We start from the raw sequence: 12,441 nt of genomic DNA, 5'->3' as shown, positions 1-12,441 counted from the left end.
TCAACACACAGCCTTGTTTTACAATTGCACACCGGAATTCCATTCATCTCACACACACACACACACACACGCGCGCACGAGGTTCAATCAGGCCCGCGGGATAATTTAAAAATGAAAAAAATGCATAAAAGACACAGAATTAATATTTTTAATAAGGTGCAGTTCAGTTAGTATCCGCTAGGGGACACTGTTTTGAGACCCATGACAGCAGACGCTATCAATAGCACTCTCACACATTTACACATTTAATAGCACTCTCCTTAGTTTGTAAGGTGTAGGCAGGGATTACATTTAGATTTTATATGCACGTGTAAATGGTTTAAAACTTCCTTTCTTTATAAATCTTGTTTAATTACTTACTATATTTTTCAATACCAATTACTTGTTAAAGTTTGTACAATCAATGGGATCAGTTGCAATGCATATTTGTGAATGATAAAAGTAAATTGCACATTTGTTGAAGGAAATGTAAGGTGCTTCATGAAATGTTTTGAAAAAGATGCGTTCATGAAATTTTAACATTTTCCAAATGTTCTTGTGCTTCTTTATACCAAAACAAAGGAAAGACATATTGTTTTGGTTGTTTATAGCAAAGTATGGTATCATTTTAATTGCCCGGCCTACTTGACATCTACCGAGGCCGTATGTGGCCCACCATGTGAAATGAGTTTGACACCAGTGATGTATAGAAAGGCGTTTTTAGCCGAAAAAACAACCATGTATAGTAAGGCGTTTTTAGACGGGAAAAAACGACCATGTATAGAAAGGCGTTTTTCGCCGAAAAAAAACGACAATGAATAGTAAGGTGTTTTGAGCCGAAAAAATCTACCATGAAGAGTAAGGTGTTTTTAGCCGACAAAAACCGACCATGTATAAGGCGTTTTTACCCGAAAAAAATCGACAATGTATAGAAAGGTGTTTTTAGCCGGAAAAAACGACCATGTATAGTCAGGCGTTTTTAGCCGAAAAAAACGACCATGTATAGTAAGGCGTTTTTAACCGAGAACAATGATCATGTATAGTAAGCCGTTTTTTGCCGAAAAAAACGACCATGTATAGTAAGGTGTTTTTAGATGAATAAAAACGACCATGCATAGTAAGGCTTTTTTAGACAAAAAAAAACTGATGAAAAAAACAACCATGTATAGTAAGGTGTTTTTAGTCGAAAAAAACCCGACCATGTATAGTAGGTTTTTTTAGCCGAAAAAAACGACAATGTATAGTAAGGCATTTTTTGCCGAAAAAAACCCAATCCTGTATCGTAAGGCGTTTTTGGCTGAAAAAAAAACGACAATGTATAGAAAGGCGTTTTTAGCCGAGAAAAACGACCATGTATAGAAAGGCGTTTTTAGCTGAAAAAAAAAACGATCATGTATAGTAAGGCGTTTTTCGACGAAAAAAAACGACCATGTATAGAAAGGCGTTTTTAGCCGAAAAAAACGACCATGTATAGTAAGGCGTTTTTCGCTGAAAAAAAAACGACAATGAATAGTAAGGTGTTTTGAGCCGAAAAAAACTACCATGAAGAGTAAGGTGTTTTTAGCCGGAAAAAAACGACCATGTATAATAAGGTGTTTTTAGCCGAAAAAAAATCGACAATGTATAGAAAGGTGTTTTTAGCCGAAAGAAAACGACCATATATAGTAAGGCGTATTTAACCGAAAAAAACGACAATGCATAGAAGGCCGTTTTTTGCCAAAAAAAACGACCATGAATAGTAAGGCGTTTTTAGCCGGAAAAAACGACCATGTATAGTCAGGCGTTTTTAGCCGAAAAAAACGACCATGAATAGTAAGGCGTTTTTCACCAAGAAAAAACACAATGTATAGTAAGCCGTTTTTTGCCGAAAAAAATGACCATGTATAAAGCCGTTTTTTGCCGAAAAAAACGACCATGTATAGTAAGGCGTTTTTAGACGGGAAAAAACGACAATGAATAGTAAGGTGTTTTGAGCCGAAAAAAACGACCATGTATAGAAAGGCGTTTTTCGCCGAAAAAAAACGACAATGAATAGTAAGGTGTTTTGAGCCGAAAAAAACTACCATGAAGAGTAAGGTGTTTTTAGCCGACAAAAACCGACCATGTATAAGGCGTTTTTACCCGAAAAAAATCGACAATGTATAGAAAGGTGTTTTTAGCCGGAAAAAACGACCATGTATAGTCAGGCGTTTTTAGCCGAAAAAAACGACCATGTATAGTAAGGCGTTTTTAACCGAGAACAATTATAATGTATAGTAAGCCGTTTTTTGCCGAAAAAAACGACCATGTATAGTAAGGTGTTTTTAGATGAATAAAAACGACCATGCATAGTAAGGCGTTTTTAGACAAAAAAAAACTGATGAAAAAAACAACCATGTATAGTAAGGTGTTTTTAGTCGAAAAAAACCCGACCATGTAGGCTGTTTTTTGCCGAAAAAAAACAACCATGTATAGTGAGCCGTTTTTAGGTGAAAAAAAACGACCATGTTTAGTAAGGCATTTTTAGCTGAAAAAAAAGACCATTTATAGTAAGACGTTTTTAGCCGAAAAAAACGACCATGTATAGAAAGGCGTTTTTTGCTGTAAAAAACGACCACGTATGGTAAGGCATTTTTAGCCAAAAAAAAAAACGACCATGTATAGTAAGGCGTTATAGCCAAAAAAAACCGCCATGTATAGTTAGACGTTTTTAGCCGAAAAAAACGTCCATGTATACTAAGGCGTTTTTAGCCGAAAAAAAACGACCATGTATAGGAAGGCGTTTTTAGCCGAAAAAAACGACCATGATCAGTCAGGCATTTTTAGCTGAAATAAACAACCACGTATGGTAAGGCATTTTTAGCCCAAAAAACCCCACCATGTATAATAAGGCGTTTTTAGCCGAAAAAAACGACCATGTTCAGTCAGGCGTTTTTAGCTGAAATAAACAACCACGTATGGTAAGGCATTTTTAGCCCAAAAAAACCCACCATGTATAGTAAGGCGTTTTTAGCCGAAAAAAACGAACATGTATAGTAAGGCGTTTTTAGCCCAAAAAAACGACCATGTATACTAAGGGGTTTTTAGCCGAAAAAAACGAAAATGTATAGCAAGCCGTTTTTTGCCGAAAAAAAACAACCATGTATAGTAAACTGTTTTTAGTAAAAAAAAAAAAAAAGAAAAAGACCATGTATAGCAAGTCGTTTTTAGCCGAAAAAAACGACCATGTATAGTTAGGCGTTTTAGCCGAAAGAAAGTCAATGCATAATAAGGCGTTTTTTGCCGAAAAAACCCCCAACCATGTATATATATATATATATATATATATATATATATATATATAGTAAGCTGTTTTTAGTAAAAAAGAAACAAAAAAGACCATGTATAGTAAGTCGTTTTTAGCCGAAAATAACCGACAATGTATAGAAAGGCGTTTTTGGCTGAGAAAACCATCATGTATAGTAAGGCATTTTTAGCCAAAAAAAACGACCATGTATAGTTAGGCGTTTTTAGCCGAACAAAACAACCATGTATAGTAAGCTGTTTTTAGTCGAAAAAAAAACGACCATGTATAGAAAGCTGTTTTTAGCCGAAAAAAACCGACAATGTATAGTCAACCGTTTTTAGTCGAAAAAAAACGACCATGAATAGAAAGGCGTTTTTAGACAAAAAAAACGACCATGTATAGTCAGGCGTTTTTAGCCGAAAAAAACGACCATGTAGATTCTAGTAAGTCGTTTTTAGCCGAAAAAAACGACAATGTATGGGAAGGCGTTTTTAGACAAAAAAAACAACCATGTATAGTAAGGTGTTTTTAGCCGAAAAAAACGACCATGCATAGTAAAGCGTTTTTAGCCGAAAAAACCGCCAATGTATAGTCAGCCGTTTTTAGTCGAAAAAAAACGACAATGTATAGGAAGCAGTTTTTGGACAAAAAAAACAACCATGTATAGTAAGGTGTTTTTAGCCGAAAAAAAACGACCATGTATAGTAAGGCGTTTTTAGCTGAAAAAAACGACCATGTATAGTCAGCCGTTTTTAGTCGAAAAAAAACGACCATGAATAGAAAGGTGTTTTTAGACAAAAAAAACGACCATGTATAGTCAGGTGTTTTTAGACAAAAAAAACGACCATGTATAGTCAGGCGTTTTTAGCCGAAAAAAACGACAATGTATAGTCAGGCGTTTTTAGTCGGAAAAAACGACCATGTATAGAAAGACCATGGTCGTTTTTTTCGGCTAAAAACACCTTACTATACGCGGTCCTTTTTTTTCGGCTCAAAACGCCTTACTGTACATGGTTGTTTTTTCAGCTAAAAACGCCTTACGATACATGGTCGGGGGGGTTTTCGGCTAAAAACGCCTTACTATACATGGTTGGTTTTTTTTTTTGTTGAAAAACGCCTTACTAAACATGGTCGTTATTTTCGGGTTAAAACGCCTTACTATTCATGGTCGTTTTTTTCGGCTAAAAACGACTTCCTATACATGCTCTTTTTTTTCCGCTAAAAGCGCCTTACTCTACATGGTTATTTTTTTTTCGGCTAAAAACACCTTAGCGTACATGGTCGTTTTTTTCGGCTCAAAACACCTTGCTATTCATGGTCGTTTTTTTCGTCGAAAAACGCCTTACTATACATGGTCGTTTTTTTTTTCGTCTAAAAACGCCTTACTATGCATGGTCGTTTTTTTCGGCTCAAAACACCTTACTATTCATGGCCGTTTTTTTCGTCGAAAAACATCTTACTACACATGGTCGTTTTTTTTCGTCTAAAAACGCCTTACTATATACATGGTCGTTTTTTTCATCTAAAAACGGCTCATCGTTCACTTCAAAGAGCCGTTTTTAGAGCCTTTGTACCGGCTCGTTCGCGACCGACACATCACTTGTTAAAATGTAGGTGATTGAACACTCAGAGGTGCTGCCAAAAAGAACCCTTTCTGCACTGAAATACAATGAAATTAATTTTGATTCAGTTTGCTGCAATACAAACCGGATACTATATACTTGACCATAAAGTTAATTTAAAACTTAGTACCTCAATTCAAAAACAAAATCCGACGTTGAAAAAAAACTTGGACATGGAGAGCGCAACAATTTGATGGACAGAAAAATACCGTTCAAGAGTAAGCTGCATCCCAATTTTGACTTTGTGTTCACTGTTAAATAAAGAAAAGTTATATGTAGTTATATGTGAGGTTCACAAATTATGACAATAAACATATTTTTATAACAGTCGTTTTTAAGACTTTTTTTTTAAATGTGGGTCACATATGGCTCATGAAAGATGTGGCTTAGTTGAGGTTGAATTCAGGCTGATATCAGGAACCTGTTCTGGCCCAGCGTCGGGCCGGAGTAGGGCCAGATATGGTTTTACAATGCGGCTCAGATCTGGGCCGAATGTGGCCCACATCATGGAATCCAGACATGGGCCACTGCAGGACCGTCATTCATTGAGGTATGTGGGCCGAGTCTACGTGCCGTGTCTGCCCCAGAGCTGGGCCAGACCAATATTTCTGACTGGGTGGGTAGCTAGCTAGCCAGATAGATAGCTAGCTAGCTAGATAGATAGATAGATAGATAGATCGTTTCAAATAATGCTATTCCACATTTTTTATTTTTTATGTTGTGTTCTGCCAGTGCCAGTTTTGTCTGGCCTTTCCTGTAACTCTTGTACCTTTCTTGTGTTCAAAATGTGAACGTGTTCAAGGTCACGGACTCATGGCTGTTTAAGCCTATTTTGATTATCTTGCATGACATTGTCACGATTGTTGTTTTGATCGTGACAGTATTTTTCCATTTTTCAGTACTATGAAAATAATCACACGCTGGTTTGAAAAGCTTCCACATTTTTTAACATTCACATTTTCCCTCTCCAAAACACCGGTGTATTGTTTCTACCCTAAACAAAATGTTAATAACAAATGCTGAAGAACATACGACCCGAAATTGCTCATCTTACGCTAAGAAGACTCAAACACAAATGTTGAGTTGAATTCTTTTTCAGTTGTCAGACCTTCCGAAAAATACCAATACGTTATCATCATTTTCTTTGCTTTTTTAAACTGGTGTCAGATAAACGCATTTAAATTCACTGTTACGTAACGGATAGATTTCCATTTCCCGAATTGGCACCGCGATGTGAGTTACTCCTTTGGTTTTAATTAGTGTGGATGGCCACCTCATTTGCATATGCCAGCCAGCGGGGTGTCTCGTTGGAGGAGAGCTTTGAAAAGTGCCAATGAATGAACAAAAAGTAGCGGATAACAGACAGGATGTGAGTAAGTGCTCCCTGAAAATAAATAAATAAATAAATACTCTGTCACCGGTTGCCACAGCAACGAGAGGTGCACGTTGGCTCGGCTCCCAACGTAGCCAATTACGTCGTCGGTGTGTGCGTGCGCGTGTATCTATTGGACTGCCATTGAAATGTAAAATTGGAATGGGGCCCTTATGATACGCACTCGCAACCATTTTGATGCAAACATGATTCGTGCACACATGTACAGTACGTGTTGCCATGTTCATGCCATGTTTGATGAAAGGTTTTTCACACATACTCATGTTTGCAGACGAAAATGGAATGTGGCAACGCTTCCCCTAGTGGCACCTCATGTGCGCATGATGTCAATGATTTATTTTTATGTATTACTTTGTTGCTTTATGGTCATAGTTATTTTGTTTTAGTTATTATGTATTCTTTAGATATTCCTTTTTACTTATTTATCCTCTCGTTCCCTCAGATCTTTGTCCTCCCTCCTCTCCGATTCGTTGTCTCAGCCGCTCAGCCCCTTATCTTAATATATCCATCCATCAATTTTCTGATCCACTTGATCCTCACAAGCGTCGCGGAGGGGTGCTGGAGCCTATCCCAGCCGTCTTCGGGCAGTAGGCAGGTGACACCCTGAACCGATTGCCAGCCAATCACAGCGTACACACAGACAAACAACCATCCGCACTCACACTCACGCCTAAGGACAATTTTAGAGTGTTCAATTGAAACATACATGTTTTTGGAATGTGGGAGGAAACCGGAGTACCCGGAGAAAAACCACATAGGCCTGGGGAGAGCATGCAAACTCCACACAGGAAGGCTGGAGCCGAGATCGAGCCCACGACCTCTGCACTGTGAAGTCGACAAGCTAACCACTGGACCACCGGATCTGTTTTCGGCCAAAAATTTCGAGTTTTTTATGCCTCGGATTACGACCGAAAATCGGTTCTCGGCCAAACTGACCGCACTTGAATGCGTCATTTGACTCCTCTCTCCTTCCTTACACTAGGAAGTGACACTCCCTCGGGTGGACGAGGAAGTGACGCTTCCTCGTGTAGCGTTCCATTTTGAGCAGACGTGTTCAATAAATATATATATTTTTTTTTTAAAGAGCGTTGTTTCGGTTTTCAAACAAATCGGTTTTCGAACAGCCTTCTGGAACGGATTATGGTCGAAAACGGAGGTCTGGCTGTACATCAAAACTAGGAATCAGGAATCACAAACAGTACAGAAATACATTTAAATAAATCAAATGAACTTTAAGAAACTCTTTTCATTAGATTTTCACCAAGCCCTCATCTTGGCTGCCAAGTCAGACTCGTCCTGCCCCGTAGCCTCTGCGTTTCACACAGTGATGTGCGCGCCGTCATGGCAGACAACAAGGTGCGCTGAAGGAATTTATCCAAAGGGAAGATGCATTTTTGGGCTGTAGGCAAAGCTCTAGTGAAATCAAGCAACACACACACACACACTGCAGGCCTCTTGTTCCTTGCGGTCTTGTAGTTTCTCACAGGAGCCATTGTGTCCCCTCAGGAGGACCACCAGAGCGCTTGACGAGCAGCCAAGTCGGACCACTGCGCTAATTGGCCCGCTGCGAGCTCCCACACTGCATCACAACTCTCACACATGCACACGCATAAAGGAAGATTGATTTGAAAGCAAATAGCGGGGATTCAATGTCTTTCTGAGAACAAGTATGCAGTTTTCTGTACTTAAATCAAAAATAATTCATGGATGATGTTCAAGGGGATTTGGATGAGGGGACGAGGGGGCTTGGAAATGCAATAGATGTGTGTGTGGGGGTAGGGGGGTGTTTGTCAAGTGCACTTCAGCAATTGTGATTGACAGAAAGGAACTGAACCTTTTTTTTAATCCTTTGCTTTCTTCATTCCTCAATGAGGACCTTTTGGAGCCTTTTTGTCTCGTTCATTGTGGCATCAAGATGCATACATTTTTTTTTGCATACTAATCTCACACACACACGAAAAAAACGTATTTTTATCCAAATACTAAATTAACTTTCTTGTCCATTTTTATGCGCAATTCATGTTTTTTTTTTCAATTTTGGCATTCAAAAGAATTACAATAATAACACCCTTGCCAATGGAGGAGGAAATCAAATAATTAAGAAATATAAGCAGGCTAAACCAGCATCTGTCCTGCAAAAATAAACAAATACACATAACTTTAAAAAGAAAATATAACCCTTTCCACTGAATTGGTAAATCTATTTAGATGGCCGTAATGAGTTGGCTAAGCTGTTGAAGAAGAAAAGAAAAGCAGCTGTATAATTTTATAGTGGCCCAAATAAAAGATGAACGCCCTTGGCAAAAAAGAAAAAGAAATAAAGATAACGAGGTGGCTGAATGATGTTTTTATCCTCACTTGTACGATGACGTGCATTCAAGTGTGTAGCCTATTACAAAAGCAAAGACAATCAGCTTATTTGCGTGAATATAAAGTCGAGTGGATGCTCCAAAGTTTAACGAGCTCATAAAACTTGAATAAGACCAACATTTTCAGGGAAAATACATTTCTAACCCTAGATATCATAACCATAGCCTTACCCTAACTGGAACCTAAAGCCTGACCCTAAACCTCACCCCAAACTTGATCTAGCCTGTTCGTTGGCAGTGAAACGCACATATTTGTGATTCGTAACATCTTCGTTGGATTGTAGCCTTTTGCTAATTGAGGCGATTACTTCGATGTAGACTCAATATCCTGGTGGACAAAATGGTTCAATCCATACCACACACACACACACACACACAAGTGCGAATGAGTCACAGTTGATCATGTTCACATTTTATTTCTGGCTTCTCTTTTTGACAGTTTTATTTCAGCAGGCCCCCAAAAATTCTGTTTTACCATCATCAGACACACACACACATACACGCACACATTATTAAGACGAGCATGAGGGAAACAAAATGCAAGTTTAAAAAAAAAAAAGGATGGAGAGGTTTTTGATGGAGGGAGAAAATGGCGAGAGTGAGGGTGAGAGTGGGGGACAGGAGGGGGAGGCGTAATCAAATTGAGAGAGGGAACACACAGTGCCGAAGCATTAGTGTTGCTGAATAATGGAATAACTTCAATCGTGTACACACACACACACACAATTAGGCACTCCCATGCTGAGATGCTTAATATACATCCACACAGGTCGCATCCCAGAAACAATACTCCATTAACATCTCAGTAAAAAGCAACAAGTGGAAAGAAAATGCATGTTCACAAGCAAGTCAAACAAACTTCTAGGTTATAGTTGGGACTCTCGATACACAAAAGCACGCACACACATTCACACACATATTACATACATTCATAGACACAGTGGGTAAATATAAAGGTACAAACACCATTAATGTGATCTGTGCGGCTTCTGGCCCATTTAAGCTCGATATTTACTGCTGCGTGTTATACAACGTATGTGCAGTGCACTCTTTGTGAACATTTAGCATTTGTGTCATATAAACACATTATTTTAGATATATATATATATATATATATGTTTTGGGGGCTTACGTAAACAGCAGAAGGGCACACAAGGGAACCTTGAAGGGGGAACCTCATATTTGTTGCTGTCTCAAAGCAGTTTTTTTTTTCCAAACCAAAGAAGGGACAGTGAATTCATCCCTGCCAGGGTCAAACTGTGGCCGTCACTGAATATTTATAGACGGCTCGGCTAGAGTTTAATCTCACATATTCTCATGTAAAAGTGAAAATGACCCTCTAAACTTTTAACGAGAAGTGACGACGGCTCAAAAAGCTTTCTCTTAGCAGTCATTCGTATGGAAAAATACTACTGTATTGGCCCGAATATAAGACGGTGTTTTTTGCATTGAAATAAGACTGAAAAAGTGGGGGTCGTCTTGTATTCGGGGTCTAGACATTATACCCATTCGCGACGCTAGATGGCGCCAGATATCATTGAAGCGAATGCTGAACTTGACTCCCCAGGCCAAAGTGAACCCGTCACGAAGAATAAAAATAGCGGTAGCACGAAGAAGAAAAATAAAAAATAGCGGTAAGAAGGAAAAGAGAAGAAAATAATAGAAGAGATAACAGAAAATGGAGAAATGTAGCAACAATCTGGAGAAAAGTGGGTCGAAGTTCGGCCAGGTTAACCGGCAGCTGAGGAGAAGTTATGATGTAATTTACATTTCAAAAATCAGAAGCCATGCATTTACGAATGTGATTGCACTTCAGTTTACATATTTAAATGTTCAGATATTAAGATTTGAATGAGGCAAAATAATTGAATTATATACAACTTTGTCAAATAACATGCTTTTTCTCTCAAATATATTGTTATAATCATTTGTTTCAGATGTACTGTAATTATTTTCTGTATAAAAATTAATTTGGTGTTCAAAAAGTATTTTTTCAAACTTGAGTTTTGAAAAAGGGGGTCGTCTTATAATCAGGCCAATACGGTAATATTATGATTTTTAAAATTGCGGAGACATTTTTTAAGACTATTTTTTAAGGTACTGTATAATACTGCAACAATATAATAATAACTAAACAGGGTACGCACGAGATAAGAATGATGGATGACATTTTATTTTACAAAAAGCAGTAATTCTACTCAAATCTTTTTTTTTCCTTTGCAATGTTGGACCCCTAAATTGTGCACCCCCAAGTGACCAATAACTGACCCCTCAAAAAAAAAAAAAAAAAAGTTCACTGATCTGAGATCTCACATGAGATGTTGTAAGATGGTGTGGAAATGTATCCACAACATTTCTGGTGGAATTCAGATTTTTATAACATCAGAGGTGTTCCATTTTCAAGGTTCCGCTGTATGTGCAACACACTTAAAGGGGGCGGAGGGATGCTTGCGAGGCCAAGTTTCATCAAGCGTCTTTCTACAAGGGGGACACTTGGGTTCAGTCGTAGAGATTTCCGCCACAGCTCACGTTAAGACAGTAAGTGGGGAGTAAACAAGTTAAAGAGCAGGCGAAGCATGAGAAGGCATGCGTTTCGGTAGTCTGGGAAGCTTTGGTGTCATGACGAAGGCCCTTGCGAGCCTCCGATATCACCCCAGGGTCATTACGGAGGGAAATTTATTAGCAAGTCCAAGAAGTGATCTGCGGTGAATGTGTGTGTGTGTGTGTGGGGGGGGGGGGGGGGGGGGTTGTCTTAAGTGGCGCACCAAACAGGTCAAAAGGACCTGCGGTTACAGAGATTTTTATGCAGTGACCGGCTTTAAGGCTTGATTTACACTACATGGGTCAAGCGAGGGCAATGTGAGGTCGTCAAGATACAGCAAATGTATGGCATGTGTACACACGCATTTTGACCCCAACAAATAAAATAACCTTTTAGAGGGAAAGCATGCGGCATTAAGTGAAGTCCAGATATGGTAAATTACAGGTGTGTAGGCGGTGTTTCTCAGTGGATGCCTCACAGACAGTGAGTTCAGTCGTACGTTAAAAATGTGCATTTAATGGTGTACTTGGCAGGCTGGGATGAAAAATGTCTAGTTTTGGAACGTAATTCTTAAGTTATTTTAAACTTTCGGTAATATTTAGGACAGTGATGGACAAACAGGCAGCTCACTTGTCCATAACACTCTCTGAGTGGCCCCTTGAAAATAAATACATTTAAAAATCTGATACATTCATTATGGGCAAAATTAATTTTAAAAAATCCTGGGGAAAAAAATTGAAAAATGCAGAATATTAAAAAATATATTGTACAGAAAGAAGAAAGAAAAATAAAATGAATGAATATTATCGACTGTAGTTTTAAGATGGAATATCTAAATTACACCAGGTCTTATACTGTCCTAGACTACACCTTGAGTCTAAATAACTTTGAGAAGAATGAACAGTATTTATAAAAAAAAAAAAGTTCAAATACCAGCTATTGTATTGTATTATTTAAAATTCTTATTATATTTTATTACACATTATTATATTTTATTTGTAATTTTTTTTTTAAAAAGACCAGCAAAAAACTTTTGATTGTGAATGTGGGGTGAAACCAATTCAGAGCACTTTGTGCAGACCAAGTAGGTCACCTTCTGTGTTTAGTCAGCACTGGCCGACTAAAGTGTAACAGTTAACATTTGTCTTATACTTATTAGCGCTGTTGCTGTCCTATGTTCACACTTGTTTACGCGCATGCTTGTATTCAAGTAAAGGTAAAACAGTCATATTTGCAGTGTAAATCCAGCCTTCGAGACAGAGATACATCAA

This window comes from Hippocampus guttulatus, chromosome 5 (assembly GCF_054856545.1).
Source record: "Hippocampus guttulatus isolate MCC_2025c chromosome 5, RoL_Hgut_1.0, whole genome shotgun sequence".
In the NCBI taxonomy this organism is placed as follows: Eukaryota; Metazoa; Chordata; class Actinopteri; order Syngnathiformes; family Syngnathidae; genus Hippocampus; species Hippocampus guttulatus.
Note: the sequence above shows the minus strand (reverse complement) of the source record.